This window comes from Delphinus delphis, chromosome 3 (genome assembly GCF_949987515.2).
Source record: "Delphinus delphis chromosome 3, mDelDel1.2, whole genome shotgun sequence".
Classification (NCBI taxonomy): domain Eukaryota; kingdom Metazoa; phylum Chordata; class Mammalia; order Artiodactyla; family Delphinidae; genus Delphinus; species Delphinus delphis.
In genome coordinates, this window is record NC_082685.1 from 22022130 (window position 1) to 22045902 (window position 23773).

At 47.7% G+C, this 23773-nt stretch overlaps 1 protein-coding gene and 1 pseudogene across 1 annotated transcript in view; both read right to left on the bottom strand.

The window, feature by feature from the left end:
* LOC132422363 (ferritin light chain pseudogene) overlaps positions 1–8849 on the bottom strand; it is a 31757-nt pseudogene extending 22908 nt beyond the window's left edge.
* Positions 738–23773, bottom strand: part of LOC132423046 (metabotropic glutamate receptor 7-like) — a 98953-nt gene continuing 75917 nt past the window's right edge. The window contains exons 7-8 of the mRNA XM_060008358.1: positions 8752–8895; positions 738–1007 (exon numbers count right to left, since the gene is read on the bottom strand). The gene's annotated coding sequence lies outside the window, so the exon portion shown is untranslated. The remainder of the gene's footprint in view (positions 1008–8751; positions 8896–23773) is intronic.

Consider the following 23773-nt stretch of genomic DNA (forward strand, 5'->3'; position numbering starts at 1 on the left):
TATATATATATTTTTTATGATATTCAGGTTAATTTCCTATTCTCTCTAAGGAAGTAATTGGTTGGTTGGTATGGGAGATGGTGTGGCTTCCAAAGGTGCAAAGTATTATTTTGTTGTAATTTCCAGCTACCTAAGGATGGGAGAGGCCCAGGACACTGCAGTCAGTATATTATGTGGAGCAGGTTATATTGTGGTTTATTTATGAACTTTTACATGTTTATTTTCTATGCAAGTTTGTGTGCTCCTTTTTGAGTTTTGGTAGATAAGTGTTTTGTAACTTTGGAATACTTGGAGTTTATATATATATATAGATATATATATAAAACATATATATATCTATATATATATATAAATGTAGTAGTTAAAGCCGTGGAGAGTGTACTAGTCTACCTAGGTTCAAATTCTGGCTTTACCCTATGACTTCCCTGTGGCTTCCTCTGCTCACCTATTAAAAAGGAGGATAATAAGTCTGCTGTGGTGAGTTACATACTAAGTGCTATTTAAGCATTTGCTATAATGATCATGTATACTCGAAGGCAAGGAACTTGCCCCTTGATCGTCTCTGTATTCCTAGTGCTTAAGAATTCCTAGTGCTTTCCTAGTGCATTGTCTTAGGATAGAGATAGCTCAGTACAGTTCTTCTCACTATAAAGTACTGTTACATTGAAAGTCTTTGCTTGTGTACTAATAATCTATGACATATCTGCTGAGGACAAAGAAAGGAATAGCTTTAAAACTGCAATGGATAACAAAAGATTGTATGATGTAATGCCTTTATTATGTAATTATAAAACTAACAAATGATCATGGTAGAAAATATGAAAAACTCCTAGACAAAAGAGAGGTCAACAACATTTAGAGTAACTTTCAGAGTGTAGAGCTGTCCATGAATATTAGTGCTTTCATATTTTCCAGGACTTTCAGTAGACTCTGCTTCTTAAGAGTCTATTCATGATATTTTACTTTAATGATGTTTTCATCATGGGGACACACACACACACAGAAATCTGTTAAAAAAAAAAGACAGACATGTAAATCACTGATGTTTCAGATAGCCACATGAAATAAAGTGAGAAAGGTCAACAAGCTGAAAGAATGTGGAGTAGCATCTCCTTAATTGCTTACATAACCCTGATAATTACCTCTTTGTGGATAAAGTAATTAATGGGGAATCTAAGTCAAGAAAAAGATATGAACTGCAAGCCTTCTCGAAGCCAAGTATTTCTTTCCACAAAAGGTTACTTTCCACGGCCATTCTTCCTTATTACCCGACAGGGAAAGAGTATTGTATGGCAAAGGATCTTCCTGAAGGAGGGTGCTTCCCACACTGATTGTCATAAGTGACTTCGCGATTACTGTTGCTGTATTACCAAAATCTTAAACTAGGATATTTTTGACAAATTTGGTCCTTAGTTAATTTTTAGAGCTACAAACTGTCAGATGGCTCTGAAATAACAATTGTCTGGCTATACTTCAGGGTGATCACAATATGGAAATGACCTTGAGGTATCACTAAAAAGCAGGAAGGTGTGAGTCTTCCTTTGGTGCCAGAGTGAAATGCGAGTTGGAGTTGGAGTTGGAGTTGGAAAAGAGGCCCACAAACAAGTGATAGAGAAGGAAATGTGAGGTCATAAGTGAAAAACCAGGTTGAAGTTAAGGTGAAGAGGCATGAGGAAATGGGCAACTGTTCCAGTATTACAAAGATCATCAAGAAGCATATCCATGAATGTGGTTTGTATTGCAATCTGCTGAAAAAGAGACAAATATCCTGGCCTGGCCTTCATGGAGATTATATTTTATTGATTCTGATAATAGATTATTGTTGAAAAGGGCCTCCTATAAATTATAACCATGCAAAGGCAGCAAGATAATTTTTTTTCTTTATGTATGTGTTTCTCATTCCTACTCACTTCTCTCTTAGGGGAAGAGAAAATCACACACACAAAAAAATGTCAATTCTCAGCTATTCATTTTCAATATAATTTTTTTTCCAAATTCCAGTGGAGGCAATAGGTTAACTGTTAAGATTTGTAAGCCTCAAAAAGCTAGATTTTTACAAAGTGTAGCCAAATTTTATTACATAAATAATAGCTTTGCAAATAATATATGGTGATGCAAAGTTGGAAAAAGCTGGTTTTTCTTCCGTGAATGGCTTCACTGTGCTGGGAGAAGAGGCACAGAAGAAATCAAAGTAATTAAACGTGGGGTGAGTTTTCCTGATAGGGGACTCTAGTGCTTTAAAATAGACTAGATAATCCTAAGGATAATCTGAGGGTAGAACAGACCAATGCCTCATTTCCAATCTGGTACCCTGGAAGAAAACAGTGTATTTTCTTTAAGGTCTTGAGAGGTTTTTCTTCTGCTTTGTTTTGGTTTTGGTTCATTTTGTAATCAACCTTATTAAGGTATCATTTACATACAATAAAATGCAGACATTTTTAGTCAACGGCTCAGTGACTTTTAATTAATGTATACATTTGTATAACTAGCACCCCCATAAAGATAGATAACAATTCTAAAACCCTAGAAAGTTTCCTCCTAGGCTTTTGCAAAAGTATCCCCATCTCCCACCCCAAGGCCACCACAGATCTGTTTTTTATCTTTAGAGATGACTTTTGCCCAGTTTACAATTTCATGTAAGTTGAATAATACAGTAGGTGCCCTTTTGATCTGGCTTCACTTGCTCAGCATATGGTTTTTGAGATTCATTCATGTTGGGATGTTTTAAACCAGGACTTTAGCCTGGGTGGCTGATGTTGTCTGAAGGCACCTATAGGTACATCTGAGTCTCTGGCATTGTCACTGTCTGTTCTTGGCTCAGTATTTTCAACTTTATAAGAAGCACAAGGTTGAAGTAAGGAAGATCATTGTCAGTATAATGGAGGTGAAGTGGGTTCTGTTATATAATATTCTCAGCAAAAATTGACCTGCTTGGAATCATTGTGTTGATAATGGACAAGGATACTCCTCCTCCAAAAACCTTGATACTATAAAACTTCTAAAGGACGCTGTCCTAGGACTCTTTTAATTTTCATATTTTGGGAAACATTTCTGGAGAATTCAAATGCTCGCAACCTGAAAGAAACAATTATTCACCTGAAGGCTAACTCTGCTAAAGTTGAGTTGTCGGACCTTTACATGCTGATAGAACCCAAACAGTCTTGCAAAACAATGCTCTCTTGTTGGATATAAGCATATAGATTGTTTAAGATGGACGTGTATATGCAGTAAAGTGAAAAAGCAAAGAATCTTTGAGTTTCCCTTGCTGGTTTTATTTTTTCATTTAAGTTTCTATAGCATATGCTAATAATTCAGGGAAACCTCAGGTTAGTTTTAGGTCCACTCTACATAAATGTTGAAGTACTCCATATCCACCTTTTTTCTACCTTCCTTCTTGTCTTCCATCTTTCCTTTCTAACTTCTTATAATCCATTATACTTAATCCTGCATTTGCTGAGGTGGCAATTAGTGTACGAAAATACTGTGAAATTTTGCTGTTCAGAATGCATGTTGACCAAATTCTATATTGAGAAAAGGTCTGAATTCACCCAGAATAACCCTTTCTCAGCGTCTTTGAATAAACGCCATAGAAAGTGGGCTACATATAATATCCTGACAGGTATGTAGAACTCATAGCAATTGCCCTAAAGAGCTTACCTAGCGTAGATGCATATGAATGCATGTAATAATTGCTTTATTGGCAGCAGTGCCAACCTACACAGTCTGTTTGGTTTTATATCATTCTCATTACTTGCTGTTTACCACTGTATACATTGCTAATGGCGTGGTTTCTATGGCTTGTGAATTTCACGGCCAAATAATATGTAATTTATTGCACACTTCAGTGTAGAAGATGGAGACTCCATAACTTTTCGTGTGCTCTTTGCCCCTTTAGAATGTATTACACTGAGATCAGGCAAAGTAATAAATTTATTTCAAATGTGCGTGATAGCTAAACATCAATTAGGACTGCTGGGCAATATTTCTGCTTCCAGCAACGTAACAGTTTTTAAAGACTAAGCCATTGAACGTGGAGTCACTGAACATGGGACTCAGTTCACTGGGATCCTTCTTAGAAAACTAAAGGAAAACTTGGATTGGATTTGTGTGGTTTATTCAAGTAGTAACTAATCACCTACATCTTGGTGAACTTAATTTGTCACAATTGTTTGGTATTTTATTAACTCTCTTCCCCTTCTTCCCCCGACTCTCACGAGAACGGATCATGAGTATCTTAAAACATACTAAGTCGTCTTCCATCCCTGTTAATCTAACTACAAAAGCACACTTTCCTTATCCAATGTAACTTACTGTCTTTTAGAGTGGCTGGGGTTTTAATTCTCTACAAAATTAAAACCAGCAAAGAGAAACATTTTCAAGGAGCCACCACATTGTAGCGCTTTAGAAAGAAGACTTTAGAATTAAGGGCAACTATATCATTTTATAGCTAAAGCACCTGAGGCCTAAAGTAGGAAGGTAACCATCGAGGTCAGGGAAAGGGGTTGAAGATCAGGTTTCCAGAAAGAGTCTAGAGGGACTCAATCTGAGCAGGTCAAAAACTGAAAGGAGGCCACGAATGTTCTGGGAAGGCTGGCATCTGGCCTCCAGTGTGGGATTCAGATGGGGAGTGGGTCCTGGGGGAACTGAGCTTCTGCAGTAGGCAGAGAAGTCCACCTCCTCTCCGGAAAGTACCACTGACATCAGGGAGTTGAGAGGAAAGAGCAGAATTCCAGTCCACCTGAGAAAGCAGGCCAGTCTGATTAACTCTGAATTTAGGCTTATTTCAGATACTTCTTGAGAAAGAACTTGGACAAGAGCAAGTCCCACGCAGCCTCTTTTAAATCCATGCCCAGTATTTTCTGGTGGAGCTGCTTAAACCCTCCAAGTGACTCCAGTATTTTAATTTCACTCTGTATTTAATTCCGACAGTTCTATGATTGATTATTTAATGGGCAAATAAGTAGGGTCACAAAAGAGTGTGAATGTATTTTACAGGATGAGGATGGGCGGAGTGGAGCAGTCTGGAACAGGACACCAATAAAAACGGATCTTGGTAAAGAAGAACGTCTATTAGAAATGGAGAGGAATTCGCAAGGAAATTAGTGCCTGACACCACGCCCTTCTCTCTGCATGTTTAGAAGCTAGTTTCTAATTTTATTTTCGTAGGAGCTGTCTCTGTGATGAATTCTCTTTTACCTCCACACCATTTACCACATGGACATATTGTGAAGTTTGTGTGAGAGAAAGCAAGTATTAGAATTTGTCTTGCAAGGAGCTATAAACACTTCCTGGAACAATCTAGGGTAGAAGGAAAAGGAAAGGAAGGTGGAAACAAAGCAGAAAGACAGCTAATGATGCTGGAGTCTCTCGCTGGGATTTGTGGTGTCTCTTTTTGAAACTAAGTACAGAAAGTCAGAACTTGACTGATTGTTTCCTGATCACGGTTTGTTTTCAGTTTTGCTTTTTTCTTGCTCTCTCATCAGTTATTCCAGCCATTGCTATGTCATTTTCAGTTTCAGTAAGCATGCCTGTCTTGTTTCCATTTGCATTATTCATGCAAACGTTGATTGAACTGATGACCCCGAGTTATCACGGAAACATTAGATACACCAGTAGATACATTTCTTAATTTTAGAAAAACATTACCGAGTGAAGGTTAAAATAACTCCTCTTCAATTTGTCATTTAAAAAAAACTTCTCCTAACATACAATACCTCATTGCCTAACAATGCCAGATAAATGAAGAATTCCTATGTATTCATGAATGCAGGCTAGTCTGTATATTTTTTGGCAGGTATGACCGTTACCGAGGGTAACGGCCTGGTTTGCTGGCCATGTCCTGTCTCCTAGATAGTTGTAGTTTCTGTTGTCTTTCAGTTGGTCCATGGGATATCAGAGGTGAATTTATAAAACTATACTTCCCTTTACACTTAGTTTTTTGTTTTGTTTTGTTTTACTTGAAGTATAGTTGATTGACAATGTTGTGTTTCAGGTGTACAGCCAAGTGATTCCGATATATGTATTTCTTCTTCAGATCCTTTTCCATTATAGGTTATTACAAGGTATTGAATATAGTTGCCTGTGCTATACAGCAGGACCTCGTAGTTATCTACTTTATACATAGTATACACTTACTTTGTGTGATCCACGCTGGTCAGACCACATGATTATTTTCACTTCTGATATAATTTTTTCAGGTCCAACCTCAAATCTTTGATAAGAAGGTATTTTTTAGCATGTGTGTGCTCTAAATCCAACAGTAGTTATTAGAGATATGGTTTTGCATTAGGTATTCTTCACTTTTTTGTTCTCGGCCAACCAACTGAAAACTAGCATTTATTTTCTGGTTGGTTTGCTAGATGTTTATGACTATAATAAAAGTCTTACATTTTGTCTCATATCTTAAAACACAATCTGAATTAGCAGTGGATATTGTGCTATACATAGGGCCTGTGATATAAATATTGTATCTAATTTCAAAAACATATAGCCTAGAAGGGAGCACAGACACCTAAGCAGCAATTATGGCAACTGCATTTGTTTACTAAGTGAAATAGTACTGAGATGGATAAAGTGCTAGCAAGCCTTGAAGAGGCAAATCAGCTTCAAAAACAGATGCGCAGTTCTTTAAAAATCTTTTTAACATTTTTCCATCTACATGTAGACTATAACTTAGCATAAAAACGGTACGGGTTTTATTTTAAGTAATGTAGCATTTTGACATCCTCATAATGAAATTAAATCCAGAAGGAGGTTTCTCTCCATGATCTCTTGAAATGGTCCTTGATCATCCACAATATTTCCCATCAACACAAAGGTGTTACCAAGGGCAGGAAACTCCAGCATTATTAAAGTTTCATAAAGCAAAGTCAATTTTAAGAATATAATGTCCCCAAACTGATAAAGGTCTTGACAGAAAATTTCAAGGGAAGCATAAATTATTTTTTGTTTGTCAGAGGGCAAAAATATTTAGGTTGAGTTAATGAATGGTAGAGTTTTTGAGTGGAGAGTGTCCTTAAAATATTATGTAGATCTGTACTGTCAACAGATGCTAGCCACATGGCATTATTTATATTTAAACAAATTTAAAAATAAGATTAAAAATTCAGTTCCTCAGTTGCATTTGCCATATTTCAAAGATGTTTATTAGCTCCATGTAGCTATTGAATACTGCATTGCATGGTACAGATATAGAATATTTTCATTATCACCAAAAATTCTATTGAGCAATACTAAAATTATACCCAGATATTCACAGAGAAGGCAACCAAGTCTCAAGGAAATAATATAACTTCCCCAAGATCACACAGCTGTGTTTTTAAAGAAAAAGAAAACGACACAAAGGAAATAGTAACAGAGGCATTAACGAAAGCCAGTAAGTTTCTGGAGCAGTCAAAGTAGGGTTTAAAAGTGCATACTTAGCTGTTAGCAGGGTTGAAGCTCTTGATGGTTGGTAAGATCTACCTGCCTGAATTTGGACATTAGCATTTTATGCAATGAATTAAAAGCAAAAAATCCTTTCAGCGAATGGCTGCCAGCTCCATAGTTTTAGCCACTGCCGTGCTTCCAGGTTATGTTTATCATTTTCATGTACAGGGCACCACTGTGAAATGTGACAGTTTATCTGACCCCAGAGAAATCAAGAAATCTTGTGGGGGTTATGGCTATATTTGAAAAGGTTGATTTTTAAATGCATCATGCAGACTGGCCCTGTTGTAAAAGGGATTCCTGCCATCAAATAATCAAAATGTAAACTCTCTTCTTACCTTGCAAAAGTCAAAGATAGTCCCTGCATCTTTATTATTTCGTTGAAATCCAAATATTGTTTTTCCATTCTCTAACTTGTTTTCCTCACAGTGTTATCAACTATTGCCAAGGAAGGAAAGGTTAGATTTATCAGTCAAAGTTTGCTAAAGGCCCCCTAGGTAACTGAACCCTCAGGAGAAACAATCGTCATGTATTCTTTTTCTGTTGTTTCAGTATCTTCGTAAAGAGTCATTTCAATATGTTTGGTTCTGTAGCACAGGTTCTGTGAAGTGCTTATCTTCCTCTGAGGTCCAGAAAGCCTGCGAGTCTGTGGGTAAAGATGGGTAAGGAGAGAGAGGGAAGGAGGCTAGATAGAGGCTCAGTGCTGAGATAAGGACAGTGTTCTAAAGCCTCCTGGGGGTGAGGCTGGGGTGCACAAACACCCACGACTAATCTAGACAGAAACTGAATAATCAAGGGGACGACCAGTGTGAAGTCATGTGGTCACCTCTCCCTCTAGAAATAAATATTGCCCTCAGTAAGTCTCCCCCCTGCCCCAGAAGAGCATTAGGAAGGTCTGGAGAGGGGGATTATTGGCAGAAATGGGAAAAGCAGGTTGAAGGGATTAGCCTGGAGCAGAGAGCCCAAGAAACCCAAGCCAGTAGATGGAAGGCAGACTTTTCATGGAAGTCTCCAAGCCCAAGTCAAGTTCTGGGACCACCAAGTACAAGTCAAAGAGTGCTCATTTAACCCCTTTGGGCCCCCACGGGAGAATCCTTCAAGAATCCTTCATGTTCTGCTGGTTTGCAGCGAGTGGCTCACAGCTTCAAGGCCTCCTCTGCCAGATGGAGAACTATTTCAAACATCCTGCCTCTATTTTGTACTCTAGCAATGCAGACCGGAAACGTGACCCCATTTTCAGGTTCTAAAGAGAAATTCTAAGTACCTGAAAGACTGAGGAACATGGTGGCTTTTATTTAAGATGTGGAGAGACAGAGCACATACCTGGACTTGGGCATGCAGCAGCACCGAATTGCACCAAGAGTTCCCTTTATTTTCTCTCGCATCTCTGTTCCTCCTTTTTTCTCTGCTGGATTAGCCATGGGGACTCCAAGTTCTTCATTGTGTGGTCCTGGTACCAAGATTCTCCTGGGAATTATGAAGCTATTCACCTGCTACATCGAGCACTTCTTATTTTTTCCCCAGCAACGTAAGTCATCCTTAAGAAGGGTCAGGGTGCTAGCTCTTAAATATATTTTAGTCATCCCTTTGTACATTAAATTCTCTTTCTTGGAGACTGCTCCTGACATGGTGTTTACCATGCTCTCAGCTGGCCTCCTGAAGTTCTGCCCTGCCTTCCCCACCAGGTACAGTTCAGGAGCTGCCTACCTCAGGGTGATAGGTTATCTTCTAGTTGCTTTATTCCTTTCCCTTTTACATTTAGAGAGTATAATTGGAATACATAAACTTCTCTATGACCACAGCTTTATTTGCAACCCACAGGTTTTGTTATGGCATGTTTTCATTATCATTCAATTAATAAAATTCTAATTCCCATTGCAACTTTATCTTTGACCTACATAATGATCAGAAGTATGTCTTTAATATCCAACTATTTGCTAAAATATTGGTTATATAGTTTTAAATTTCTTGCTTATTCAGAGTCTTGTTTTATAACCAGAATATAGTCAATTTTATAAATGTGCCATGTGCACCTAAAAATTTCTGCGGGATATATATATTCCATCATTGTTGGTACAGTGTTTTATATAAATTTAGGCCAAAGTTTTAATGATGGTATTCAGATCTTCTATAATCTGCTGATTTATTGTTGTGGTTCTATGTTACTGATCTAGGTAATTCAGATTTTTCTATTTCTACTTAGATTTTTGGAATTTCCCTTCATATATTGCATTGAAGTTTAGATTTATAATATATTCCTTGTAAAGTAACAGTGGGTTTTATTATCCTGCATTATCGCCAGTGATACTTTTTGCTTTCAAATCTATGTTAACATTAAAAAATCTTCTTCAATTTTACTTATTGTTGTTATGACATAATTGTTGAATCCTTTCATTTTCAATCTGACTCTTGTCTCTTGTAGGTGGCATAGAATTAGGTTTTTTGTTTGTTTCAATAATCCTTGTCATTTGAGTATTTACAGTTAATGTATTTTCTTACAGATCGTTTACTCCTTGTTTACTATTTGTCCCACCTTGTTATGTTCCTTTTGCTCTTCTTTCTTCCTTTGAGATTTCTTCAAATTCCGTTTTGCCTTGTATTAGCTTGTTATTTTTATATAAGTAGCAGTTACACATGTACCATGACTTATTAGCTGTTTTACTGCTTCTCAGGCAATGCTGAAATCTTAAATTTCTTTTACTATATTTTCCTCTTCGTTTTAATGCATTCTAATTTTTGATATATTTTATTATTACCCTTTTGTGTTGTTAGATTTTATTTAGGTTTATCCACTTATTTATCCTTTCTGTTATACATAATTCTTTATAAAGTCCTTATTTTCATCTGTGATAATCTTCCTTCTGCCTGCAGGTCTCCCTTTATAATTTAATTCAGTCAGTTCTGATGAGAAAATATTTTCTAAATTTTGTCTGCAAATTTCCTTATTGCATCTCTCCTTCCAAACAACAATTTCTCTGCCTCTAGAATTCCCAATGGGCAGCTCTTTTCTTTAGCACTTAAAAATGTTATTCCATTATTTTCTAGTATCCATTCAGTTTCGCTGAGAAGTAAACTGTAATCTTAATCCTATTGTTCCTTTGAAAGTAATCTCTCTCTTTTTCGTCGGGCTGCTTTTAAGATGTCATGTTTTTCTTTGCTGTTCATGAATTGTACTGTGGTGATCTTAGGTGTGGTTTTCTTTGTATTTGTTCTTGTTGCTTTTTTTTTAGTGCTTGTTGAATTTAAGGCTCCATATATTCCTTTTAGTTTTAGAGAACTCTCAGCTGTTAATATTTCTGAAATATTGTTTTCATCCCAATCTCTCTCTCCTTTTTTCTTTGGACTCCAGTTTACACATATGATAAAAATGTTTACTGTGGCCCATATGTCTCAAATGCGCTTATGTGTACTTTTTATTCTTTTCGTTTCCCGTGCTTTAGTCTTTATATTGTTACTACTCTATCTTCCAGTTCACTTACCTCTCTTTACCTGTGTCCAATCCACTACCGAGTTTTAAATTTCGTATAATTTTTAACTCTATCAGTTCAACTTCAATCAGTTTCTAGTTTCTAGTTGTCAAGTTAAATTCTTCACCTTGTCATCTATTTTCTTGACCTTGATAATATTTACCAAAATATGTATGAAATTTAATGTTTAGGTCATCTATGATTCTGATTCTGTTTTGTTTTTTATTCTAATTCTCCTTTTCTTGGTAGTCTTGGTGGTTCTTCAGTGAATACCAGACTTGGGATATGACAAGTTGTAGAGAATCTGAATGACATTACAGTTGCCCTTTGGACAACCTGGGTTTGAACTGCACAGATCCACTTATACATGGATTTTTTTTTCAATAAGTAATACAGTACTACATGAGCTGTGGTTGGTTGAATCCTCAGATTCAGAACCACAGATAAGAAGGGCCGACCATAAAGTTGTATGTGGATTTTTGACTGCACAGGGAATCAGCGGCTCTAAATACTACATTGTTCCAGGGTCAACTGTATTTTCTTGAGGAGAGAATTTCCTATTCTTAGGTAGGGGAAGATCACCTCAGTCACCTGGACCAACTTCATACTCATTTTCCTTCTTTATAAGGTTCAGTGTAGATGTTGCATCAACCTTCCTAACACACAGACACACAGACAGACAGACAGACAGACAGACACACACACACACACACACACATATGTAGAGACTTCCAGTGTCCTAATTCGTATCATTAGTTTTCCATTGGGCCACAAATCTTTCATAGGTTCTGAACCCCAATTTTGTCTCTTCAGCATTATGAGCCAACTAAGTCTTTGCTTTGACTTCAGTTAGCTTTTGTTTGACTTCTTAGCATCTTGTCTTGTCTACCTTTTATACATGGAAAATACTGCAAGGGAACACTGTTGCTGAATGCAGCTCCGTTCTCTGAATCTTTACTCTCTGTGATTTTGGTCCTTAAAATTCTAGCTGCCTTGTTATTTCTCAATTCCAACTCTGGTTTCCTTAGTCCTATGACATTGTCCTACGTTCTACTGGCTTTTCTACCTCTTAGGAGCCACGTTTGCTTTCTCAGACTTTTGCTCTTCATCAGTAGTTTCTAAATGACTGGGCTAGAAACGCATGTGCAGAATATTGTTCTCACTTCAGTGAGTTTCTTTCTCTATTTTACTTTTCTAGGTCATGGCTACCTCAGTAGCTTTCTAAGGCTCACAGTCAAATGTTGCTTATGATTTATCTGGCCTTTCTAGTATGTTTTCCTAAGGTAAACTGATATAGTTGGAAACAGAAGTTTGTACCCACCATTTAAAAAATTCTGTTTTGTGTTTCTATGAATTCTCTTTTTGTCCCATCTTCTGTCACTTTTTCCTACCCAAAATTCCCATTCTCACAGATAGATTATTTTAAGATTAAAAATTATTATTAAGCTAATACGTTAATTTTGAAAGGAATTAATTTTGCTTTGAACAAGAACACAGATTGGTGAATGGAATATGGAAGATTCCTTAAGACCTTTTTCATCTCTAAGAGTAGTATCCAACCATCGGTACCATCATAAGTTTGTCAACTATGGAAGAAAGCAGTCTTTATAAAATCAGCATTTTTTTTCTTTTTTTATTTTTTTGGGTGTCACCAGGACTTGCCTTAGACCACAACTCCTGGCAACACCAAATATAAATGAACCCTGTTACCCATGGGCGTTTACTTGGCTCTGCCACCCTAAGATTGGCCTCCTGGCTCCTTAACCCCAGGGGACTCTAAGCCCTGGGCCACATTCTTGAACCCAAGCCCTGCTCCTCTGTCAGTGGGCAGAATAGTCCTGATACCCCCTGGGACCAGGGACTGGGCACATGGCCCACATCTGCCACCACACGGGTCAGGGCGAGAGGGAAGAGGGACCTTGACATTCTCTTCTGGTTTCCCTCTGGGGCTTGGAGTCAGATCCAGGCAAAGACCCCACCCTTCCGTGTGGAGCTCCTGGCCCCTCATTTGCAGCGCCCAAAACCTGCCTCTGGGGACCCCCTCATTTTGCTCCTTTCTTTGGCTGAGGGTGCTCAGGAAGGAAGCACTGCTGAGACCCAGAATCCCAGGCCAGAAGATGCCCAACAAAGTAGGCTAGGCCAGCCCCAGGATATGATACCGGAACTCCCTCCTAAACAAGACTGAACTCATCACACAGATGGGGAAACTGAGGTTGAAGAGGGCAACGGCTTACTGGCGGAGCCTGGAGCAGAGTCTCTAATGGACACATTCCATGTTACCACCAAAACATGGGATTTCTAGAGTGCAGCTCAGCCCGTGCTGACCCCCCCTCTTAGCCTGGCCACCAAGGTCTCGCCTCCATAATCCCATCCCACGACACCCCCTTCCTGTGTCCCGCACAACAGCCGGATTAGACCCCTTGCCCTCAGGCTGTCGTTCACAGGGCTCCTTCTCCCCGAAGCCCCAGATGGGAGGGCAGGTGCAGGAAGGAATCTTTGGGCCCCTCCTCCTCCCGGAGGGGAGAGATGAGCTGCAGGCCCGACCTGGATCTTCCATCTCTCAGCAGCAAGATTCCTGGTGAGCAGGCTGCGAGGCTTGGCAGGGCGCCTGCCGGAGACCCGCCCTCACCCGCCAGGACACCTGGGTCCCCAGGGCCGGGCAGCAGCGGGTTCCCTGGGGAGCTAGGAGGGCCCCAGAACTTCAGGCTACAGCTGCCCGGGACTATGGGAAAGCCAGACCCTTCCAGGCTCCCACCCCCAACCAAAGACGGCTCCTCAGGCCCCCAGGCAAACCTCCACCCTTCTTCTGGCCTCTCCCCAGCCTCGGCCTTTGCTTCAGAAAACAGACCAGCCATCCAGCACCACCCACTCCCTACCTGAGCCTCAGCGCACACCCAGCCTGAGTTCAAGACCTCACCTCTGGGTTTGAGGGCTCTCAAGGCCAGGACTGTGCTGCTTATCTCAGAATGGGGCTTCTGAGGACAGGGCCATGTGTCCCGCAGCTGTGAAATCCCTCTTGGTCTTAGCACTCCTTCCTGACTGAGCAGTCAGGCACCAGGAGAGGATTTCAAACCCAAGGCTGGGGACACTGAGGCAGTGAAGCTCTCTGCCCTGCCTACTGTTATGAATCAGAGGCCAAATCCAGTAGTCTAGACACACAAGTTCTTAATTCTGTCCAGCGGCAGTGGCTGCAACTTGTTCTTCCCCATAGGGGGTGCAATTTCGGGGGGGGGGAGGCATCAGTTGGAGGGAGAGGGGAATGGGCAGGTGGACCCCCCTCAACCCTCAGACTTGGATGAGCAGCCGGAGAGCAGGTTTGGTAAGAGATGAAGGTCGAGGAGAAGAGAACCCAGACGCTTCAAGATTTATGACCCTAATTCTTCTCCCTTAAATTCCCCTCCAAGCCCCCCAGCCCTAGCCTGGTCCCTCCAGGGTCATGCTGTGGCCCCAGGCCAATGTCAAGGCCTTAACCCATCCATCAGCTGTTGCCAGGGAGTTTCCACCCCAATGGGTCCCAAAGGGAGGAGATCAACTGACACTACGGGCCCAGACTGACGGGGAAGGGGCATGGCCCTAAAGAGGTGGCCAACAGCCCCCTGCCCCCTCCCAGGATGTAGGGGCTCACAACCTCCAGGGCAGAAGCTAGGCTGGTGGGTGGGGTCCAGGAGGAGGTGACCTCCCAGCTCTGGCACCACTCCCAGCCCCGCCCTTCCAACAGGCCAGGAGACCTGGGATCCCACGGGGCCCTACAGCTTACAGGGTGTGTGGCCTTGGGCCCTTGCTGCTCCTCTCCAGGCCTCAGCCTCCCCACCACACAATGCAGGAAGTGGTCTGGATACCCCAGGCATCCCCCCTTCAGCTCCGCTCCCTCAGTGCTAAGCCCTGCCCTCTCTCCAGTCCAGGGGTGTCACCTAGAATCTGGGCCAGATGGGGTGAGGCTTTGGCAGTTAACTGGAGGAGCCCCTGAAGCCACCCAAGTCAGAGCTGAAGAACGTATGGTGCTCACTCCTCCACCGCACATCCATTTTCCAGAAGAGTGAAACTGAGGCCCTGAGAGAAGGTCGGGGTCTGCGCCAAGACCTGAGTGTTACTGGTGGGATGGTTAAGAGCACGGGCTCTGGGGACAGAAAGACTTAAGATTAAAATGTCAGCTGCAACAGAAACTTGTTACGTGAAGTCCCTTGCCTTCTCAGCCTCAGATTCCTCATCCATAAAATGGGCAATAGTGCCTCCCTCCTACGACTGCTGAGTTGAAATAAGAAAACGCATGTAAAGGGCTCGGCCAGTGTAGCAAACGCTTGGACAATGGTAACTATCATGACTGTGGGTAGTATTAACACAAAGCCAAGTGGCCGGGGGGAAGGGTAGGTGGGGCCCCGACCTGGCTCATCCTCCAGACCAGGAGGGCCAGCCAAATTCCTCAAAGCCCCCCAGCTGTCTCCCCTCTTCGTTAAAGGCCTCTCATTAGTGAGCCTGGGCACCTGCCCCCCCACACGTAATAAGCCTCATTAGTATCTTAGCCCCAAGCTCTGAGCCCAGAGTCTGTGCATGTGCACACGCGTGAGGGTGGGGGGCTGCGACAGGCCACCAGCCAGGAGACAGCATCCCCGCCAACCACACCCCCTGCCTGTCATCAGCAGGGCCCGTCACCACCCAGCTTGTCACCTGCCTGCCTCGCACCCGCACCACCTGTCACCCACCCAGCTCGTCACCCACCCAGCCCATCACCTGCACCACCTGTCACCCACCCAGCTCGTCACCCACCCAGCCCATCACCTGCACCACCTGTCACCCACCCAGCCTGTCACCGGAGCTGCCTGACAGGCCTCTGGGTGAGGGACAGGAGATGGGGAGGAGAAGACCACAGGGGTGTGGAGCTGGGGGCCCCAGAGACCCTGTAAGACCCCCACTTCAGCTCGGCATCCTGCAACATCGCCATGGCAACGTCTCAGCCGCAACCACTTTCCCAAACATCCCCCCCGCCCCCCAGGCCCTGCTCTTTAGCTGAGCTGAGGCTGAGAAGAGCCTTGACTGACAGCAGAATGGGACAGGAAGGAGCTGCTCATCAGCTGGCTGGCCTTGGCCATCCCTGCCCTCTCTGGACTTGGTTACTCCATCTGCAAAATGGAGGGGCTGGAACTGGGGAGGCCCCTGTACAGCGGGTCATCCCTTCCCAGCCTGGATTTGCTGAGCCAGTGGCCAGTTAACCTGTGAAGGCTGGTGGGGGCGGGGTACAAAAGGACAGGGGGTTCTGGGTTCTTCCACACTCCTTTGCCCTGGCCCAGCTCACACAGGCTGGGCCTCTGGCCCAAACTCACATAGCAAAAGAGGAGGAGCAGGCTGGAAGGCAGAGGGGCTCTGCCACAGGACTGCCAGCTGGAGATGATGCCACAGTGGGTGACCCAAGGCTGAGTGGGCCCCCACCTCCAAGCTGCATTATTTATAAAACCCAGAGCTCCTAGCCGAGCAACAGCTGCGGTGCCGCCCCTCCAGGGGGCACAGGCAGCGGTGGAAGGGTGGTGCCTCCCCGGGGGAGCCCCCTGGGGTCCCGGGCTCCCTCCACAGCTGGCTGGGGCAGGGGCTGAGGTGGGAAAGGGGCGGCTGCGCCATCCTTCCCCTCCCAGCCCCCTCTCCTCTCCTCTCCTCCATGCAGGCAGGCGGCGATAGGATTACTTCTGCATGACTGCCCGCTCCACAGGGTTCCAGAGACCCTCCTGCCTGCAGCAATCTAAAATTCCTGTAGCCCGGCCTCTCTCCCCTTCTCCCCACAGTGAATGCTCCAGCTTCTACCACAGCGTGCCCGCGGCCGCCACCACCACCAGCGAGTTGGCCGGGGCCCCAGGTCCTTGGAGCCACGGGCAAAGGTAGACCCATCCTCGGGGTGTCCCTCGGAACCCTCTGAGGCCCAGGCCCTGGTCCATCCCCTCCGGCCCCTGGTGCCCGTCCAGCCCCACAGGGCAAGGCTCAAGCTGGGGTCGGGCCTGCCAGATGTGCCAAGGAGGACCGGCACATACGTGCAAACACACCTGGTGGGTCCTGGCGTGCCTGGCCACATCCTCTGCTGCCAAAACCTGGATGTCCCCACCTCTGCTCTAACCGCCCCCTCCCTAACCTCACTAATCCTTGCTGCCCCTGGGGTGGGCAGACAGCTGGGCCAGGCCAGCGCCTGTGGCTCCCCAGGGCACAAGAAGCAGGCAAGAGATCGATCCACTGAATTTTTTAAGGCTCTAATGGAGCCTGCCTCCCCAGACTTGGGGCCTGGGACACAGGCGATCTCTCAGGGACCCCTCTCTCAGCATTGCAGTTGCTTCCTCTTTCAGCTCTAGGGGGTCGGGGCACCTTTCTAGGAGCCTTTCCCCCAACAAGAGAAGAGGCACGAGGGGCCCCTGGGAAAGAGATGGGATTGGGGGGCTGTGAGCAATACCCAGAGGCCCCCCCCAGTCTCCCCAGCCCTAATGCAGGCAGAAGCAGCTCAGCCTCTAAATCACTCCCCTCATGCTGCCCTCTGAGGCGGATTCTGTGCATCTGTAATTAGGGGGTGGAACAGATGGTGCAGATTCCATTTAAAATCATGCATCTAGTAAAGTAACCTTCACTGTTGGAACTGACTCCCAGGGAGACCAAGCCCCAAGCCCGGATCTGGGGGTGGGGTGGGAGGGGAAGCATGTCAAGCCAGCACCTTCTCCATCTTTTTTCCTGAAGCTCCAGGCCCAATGTCCCCCTCAGGTGAGCCCAAGAAGAGGGGGATTTGGCAAGCACCTGAGAAACTGCAGGTTGGGGGTAAATCCCCCTGCCCAGACCCCCCCCCCACCCATACACGACAGAGTCAGGGCATGGCTGGGTACTCAGAGTTCTTGGCTGCCACACCAGGATGACCAGGTGCCAAGAGCCCCCAAAGAGGCCCCAAACCCCCAAAGCCCAGGCCAGGGTGCCAGAGCACAGGGTCTTGGGTGGGGCAGCTTTGAACCAGATGTACAGCCTCACTGTCCAGGAATGGAAGGCCTGGGGCAATAAGGGGGGGTGGAGATGCCTCCCCAGGCAGAGGAGGCTCTGGGAAGTGGGGGAGGACCAGGCAGCCGAGAATGAGAGAGAGCACGGAAGAGTGGGCCAGTGTGTCTGCAAGGCTGAGGCTATCTGGGGGGAGTTTGGGGGAGGGAGGCTGGGGAGGACAAGGTGGGGTGGGGGAGCGGTGATGGAGAGCGCTGAGGAGGGAGGCTGTGCTGGAACGTGTGATGGTGGGAGTGCGGCTGCAGGGTGAGGTGTGGGCGCAGGGCGGAGCTGCTCTGAGGGGTGACTGGGCTGGGGCCCTGTGTGTTTGTGTATGAGTGCGGGACTGGTGTTTGGAGAGGGGTGGGGCTGTCCCTGGGCCCTTGGATGGCTGAGGAAAGTACTGGAGCTGCAGCTTGCTGGGGAACACACAGAGGACTGCTTGTTTGCGGAGGTGCTGGGATCTGGGGGGTGTGTGTGCGTGTGCGGGATGCACATGCACGTGCACGGCCTGGAAGGTACGAGAAGCTGAGGGGACATTACTGTTCAAAGATGCACCGTGTCTGTGTGTTTGAGGTAAATGGTGTGGCTACAGGGGTGTCCTCCTCTGCGTGGGTGTTGAGGCGGTGTGTGTACGTGTAAGTCACGGGGAGAGTTTGGAAAGGTGTAGGGGGCTGTATCGGTGTGTCTGGGGACATGATGAGCTGCAGCGGAGGGAAACGCTGGGGCCGTCGGGAGAGCCTGTGGGTGTCTGGTTAGGTGCTGGGACTCTGAGAACCTGAGTGTGTGGAAGGTATTAGGGCTACAGTAGGGTCCTGGGTGTATCTGGGGAGGTGCTGGGATTGGAGGAAGAGTTGATCTGTTTCAGGATGTGGTAGAAGCCTTGTGTGTGTGTTGGGGTGTCTGGGGGTATATTGGGGGTCATAAACATCTGGGTTTTGGTTAAGTACTAGAGCTGTAATATGTGTTTGGGTGGGTAGGCATGTGGTGGTTGTGTGTTTGGGGGTGCTGGAGCTGTGAGTGGGGAAGTGGTTGTGTATTTAGGAGGTACAAGGGGCTGGAGTTGGGCCCCTGTGCCCAGACAGGTGATGGGGCTGTGGGGTGAGGGCGGGTGCCCCTCTGAGGAGGTGAAGGGCAGAGTCCTGGCCTCTGCTCAGGGGCCCACCTGGGGGCTGCCCGCTAGAGCCCCTCTGCCGGTGGTGCCCGCCCACCCCCAGACCCCACGTCCGGGTGTCGAGACAGGCAGTCCATCTGTCTCTTCCTGTGCCCAGGCCGAAGGAGCAGTGCCGCCTCCTCGCTCCCTGGGGGGGCGGCAGCAGATCCCAGCCCACCCATCTGCCTTCAGATGGTCGAGGCAGGAGCCTCCACAAAGCTGCCTGGGGGGCATCCCTGTGTTTGAAGAGGCACGGGCTGGGGGGTGGGGGGAACTGCACAGCAAACAGTCCTCGTGGAGGCTCCTTTGAAAACCACTGACGCCAGGAGAGACCAAGAGGGAGGACAGGGGCGGGTTTGTCTGTCCTCGTACGTCGTGTGGGTCAGCGCCCAACTGTGTGCCTTGGAGCCCCTTCTCATGTGTTCATGCCGGTGGCCTCTGTTCACGCAGCATCCTTGCCTTGGAAAACAGCCCTCCAACCCAGGCTACGAGCTCACAGCCTCACACAGCTACCCCCTCATCCATGCACCCTGCCTACACTACACTCACACGCAAACATCTCCCACACCTTCACATCTGCAGAACACTGCACCCTGGTACACATGCCCCTCAGCCCCAGAGTCCCAGTCCTTCACATGTGTACGCCCATGACACACACCCGCACACTGCAAAGCCAGGTACAGCCACATGCACCTGTCACATATACATGCCTCCACATAGACATACCCGACAAGTAGCTGTCACACCCACACCCACACCCTCCACACACCTTGGGGAGTGGATCTCCCTGTCACCACCATATCCCACCTCATATGCACTCAGTCTCTCTCATACACATTGTAACAGACACTCACCATCCCTTATACCTGTACATACGCGCACATGTTTGTACACGTGCATACCCACTCTCACCAGCTCTCAGCTCTTTCACACCAGCCAGTTTCTCTGTGTCCAGGCCAGGCCCTGCAGGAAGGCTGCCACCCGCTGAAAGTGTCTCCTGCCTCCCTGCCCTGCCAGCTAGGTCAGAGTGGGGGGCATACCCCCCCACCATGGCTCCCTGGGAACCCTGATCTTCTCCTCCAGAGAGAAAGAGTCCTCTCTCTGCTCTGGGGTGTCTGCCACTGTTGTGTGAGAGTGTGACTGTGTATGTGTGTGTATCAACATGTTCTGAGAAGCCACGATGAGGCCTGTGTGTCACTGCCTGTATGGGTAAGAAAGCATAGGGACAGGTTCACCGGTTATGTTTGTGAGATTCAAGATGAGTGTGAGAGCAGAGACATGTATGCCACAAAATGTGTATTTGTGAGTGTGTGTGAGGCCAGGCCCCTGTGGACAGGCGTGAGTATGGGGGGGTGCACTTACACAAGGAGACACACAGTGAGTGTGAGTGGGGAGTGGGTGGGAAGTATTCTGGGATATTTTCTGAGACAAGGGGTATGTACATTTGCGAGTAGGGGTCAGGGCTAGGAGAGGCACCCTCCGCAACTCCCTCCCCCTACAAAGAGATCAGGGGAAAGGGGTCTCTGGGATCTGGGGGGAGTGTGTGTGTGTGTGTGTGTGTGTGTGTGTGTGTCTTCCTCTCTCTCTTTCTCCCTGACCTCTTTAGCAGCTGGAAACTGAGCCGGGGGTGGAAGGAATGGAGACTTGGCTGGCCTGGGGGTTTGGGGAGGGAAGCAGGAGAAAACACCTTCCAGATTCTCACCAAATCCTTGTCTGTGGTTTGTAGCCTTCAGTCTCTCCTCTCTCTTTCTCTCGGTCTGGGTTTCCCCCTTTCTTTATCTCTTCCTGCCCCTCCCTCTCTCCCCCGTATCTCTCCTTCTCCCATCTCAGTCACCTTGTCTCCCCCCTTGGATCTCCCTGTCTCCAAGTCTCTGTCTCTGCCTGTCTGTTACTCTCTCCCCAGGCCCTTCCATTTTTCTGACTCCTGTCTCTGCCAGCACCTCTGTATGTCCGTCTCTCCCAGTCCTGGTCCATCTGTCTGTCTCTCTCCGTCTGCCTGTGCGTGGGTGTCTCTGTCCATCTGCTCCGCCACCCACCTGTCTGGTTGTCTGTGCTAGTCCTTCTAAGGGTGCCCACTCGCTCACCAAGACACCCTCCCCCAGGTCAGCAAAGGCCTCTCCTGGCTCAGGGGGCGGGGAGGGGGTGCAGAGCTGCAGCTTCTGGAAGCTTCAATAGCAGCTGGCTGAGCTGGGAGTTCGGGGCCAGCCAGCTGCAGAAGTGGCCCCTCTCCTGGGCTCCCAAGCCAAGGACCCCAGAGCAGAGAGAGGAGAGAGCAGGGCCTCACTGCAGCTCAGTCTGTGTGTGCGCACGTAGGGGGAGGCAGGGGGCCTCACTATGCCTTCACTTCACCGTTCCCCTCAAAGCCAGGCCCTGTAGGAGAGGAAGCTTCAGTGCCCACCTCCCTCATCCCCTCACCAATGGAAGAGATGCTGGGGATCCAGGAGGGAAGGGCTGGGGGATGCCAGGCCTTGGACGAAGCCATAGCTTCCTGTCAGATGGGTGGGAGGGGGGCTCCTTCCCTCCTCCCTCCCAGGCAGTCCCTGGGGATCCCTCCAGTGCTGGTCCCAGCTCCAGACATGAGGGGCCCCATAGGCAGTTCTCACCAGCTCCCACAGGGACCATTCCTACCCCCCCGCTGCCCCAGAGCCTCTGACCCACAGGGATAAGGCGGAGGGGGGTGGATCACAAGGGTGTCTCCTCCCTCCCCAAATGGAGGTTGGCTCTGGACATCTGGAGTTCGTGGCCCTGTCTACGCCCTGGCCATCCTGAGAGGCCCCAGGCAGTCCACCTACCATTGCCAGCCCGGCACCACACACACACACACACACACTGCACCCCAGCACTCGTGGCCCACCACCGCCACTCCCTGGCCCAGCAACTCTGAGGGCTCGAGAGGAGCCCTACCGCGGAGACCTGCACCCTACACTGACTGGTGGCAGCCTCCAGCAGGGCCCCCGGCACAAAGCCAGCAGCTGGAGAAAGTACCCCCCAACACTTCCCAGGAGGCTCTGTTCCTCCCTAAGAAGAGCTCACAGTCCAAATCCCACAATAGATGGGGAAACTGAGGAAGGGATGGGATGACACAGTCAGTCATTCTTCCTGAGACCCTGGGGTGGGATCATAAATGAGGAATAGGGAATGAAAAGGACGCCGCAGGGGCAGAATCTGGCTCCTTCCTGACCTGCCACGGGCAAAGTCCATGTTGGCTGCACAGCCCTGCACAGCCCTACCGCTGGGCCAGGGTCAGGGGCTGGCTCCCTCCCTCTAGAGCTCTCCTTGCCCCTGGCTGGGCCCCCTCCCTCTCCTCACTTCTGAGCAGCCCTCCCTGCCCTCTCCCTCCCAGCTCTGGCTCTCTCATCCTCAGCTCTTGGAAGCCTAACTCACTGTTTCCCCTCTTCTCTCCCCTCCCTCCCTCTCTCCTGGCAGCGGCGCCTCCCCCTCCCCTGGGGGGGCTCTGGCCACAAGGGTGCCCGCCTGCTCCTCTCCCCAGGCTCTGGCCCCCTCCGCACCCAGGAGTCCCCCCGCAGCTGTTCCAGCTCTCTAACTATACAGAGGTGGACGGAAAGAGCCTAGGTCCCAGGCAAGCAAGGGGAGGGGGCCCCTCTAGACTGGATTTCCTCCTGGCAAACAAGGTGGGGGGGATCCAACTGGATGACACCCCTGGTGTCTCTAACAGTCCTAATGTTCCCCGCTTTTAAAAGTCCGGTGCCTCCTGACAGAGCGCCCACAACCTGTGGGCTGCTGTACCTGCCTCAGGCTCCGCCCCCAGGTCCAAAGAAGAGGTCGGCTCTGTTCCCAGACATTTGGGGAGTGGGGAGACACTGCCCTGGGGCAGGAGCATTAGTCAAGTGACCCCTCTCAGTGCCCGCTCATTTTGGGCTGTGGGGTGGGGAGTGGCACATGCCTAGGCCTTCTTGGTCCCCTGGATGCCATCTCCAGGGGCTGTGATCCTGGCTCTTCTCCTTGACCGTTTTCTCTCTCACCCCCTCATCACTGGCTTCTGTCACCATCTTTTCCTCTTTCCACCTCAAGTTGGGCTCTCTGGGTCTCTTTCCTCCCCACCTCCCCCTGCTCTCTCCCTGGGGGGCCCATCTGCTGACATTAGCAACAATGTTACTGTTGCTCCCCCCCTTCAGTTCCCAGCTCCACCCATCCTGGCTTCCCCCTCCCCGGCTCTGTCCCAAGAGACCCAGGGGACCCAGAGGCAGAGCTGGGCTCCATCCCATAATGGTGAGTCTGCTTGACCTCACTAATCACACCAGAAGTGCCTGGGCATCTGGTATGAAGGCATGGCACCCTGTGGTCTTGGGTGGCTGGCCTGAGGCACAGAGCTCTGTATTCCACAAACCAAAAAAAAATAAGTTGACTTGGGGTGGGGCAGAGCAGAGAAGAGGGGAAGTGAGGGGGATCAGGTTTGCCTGGAGGAAGCCCCTGTCCAATGGGGAACAGAGGCAAGAGGAGGCAGTGGCTCGAGCCAGCGCTCCAGGCTGATTGAGAACAAGCAATGTCCCTCTGGGGCTCTGCCGGTCCAGATCAGCGCCCCCTAAAAAAAAAAGGTCTTCTGCCAGGGACAGTTTGCCCCGCAAGCCTCCAGCACAGCCACACCAAGCAGGTAAAGATCCCGTCTCTGTCTCTTAATCTCCTGTAGAATCCAAATCCATCCTCCCTACAGTACACCTCCACTTAGCTCAGCAGGGGGTTCCATAAGCCTCCCTGCCCCAATCTAACCAGGTGGAAT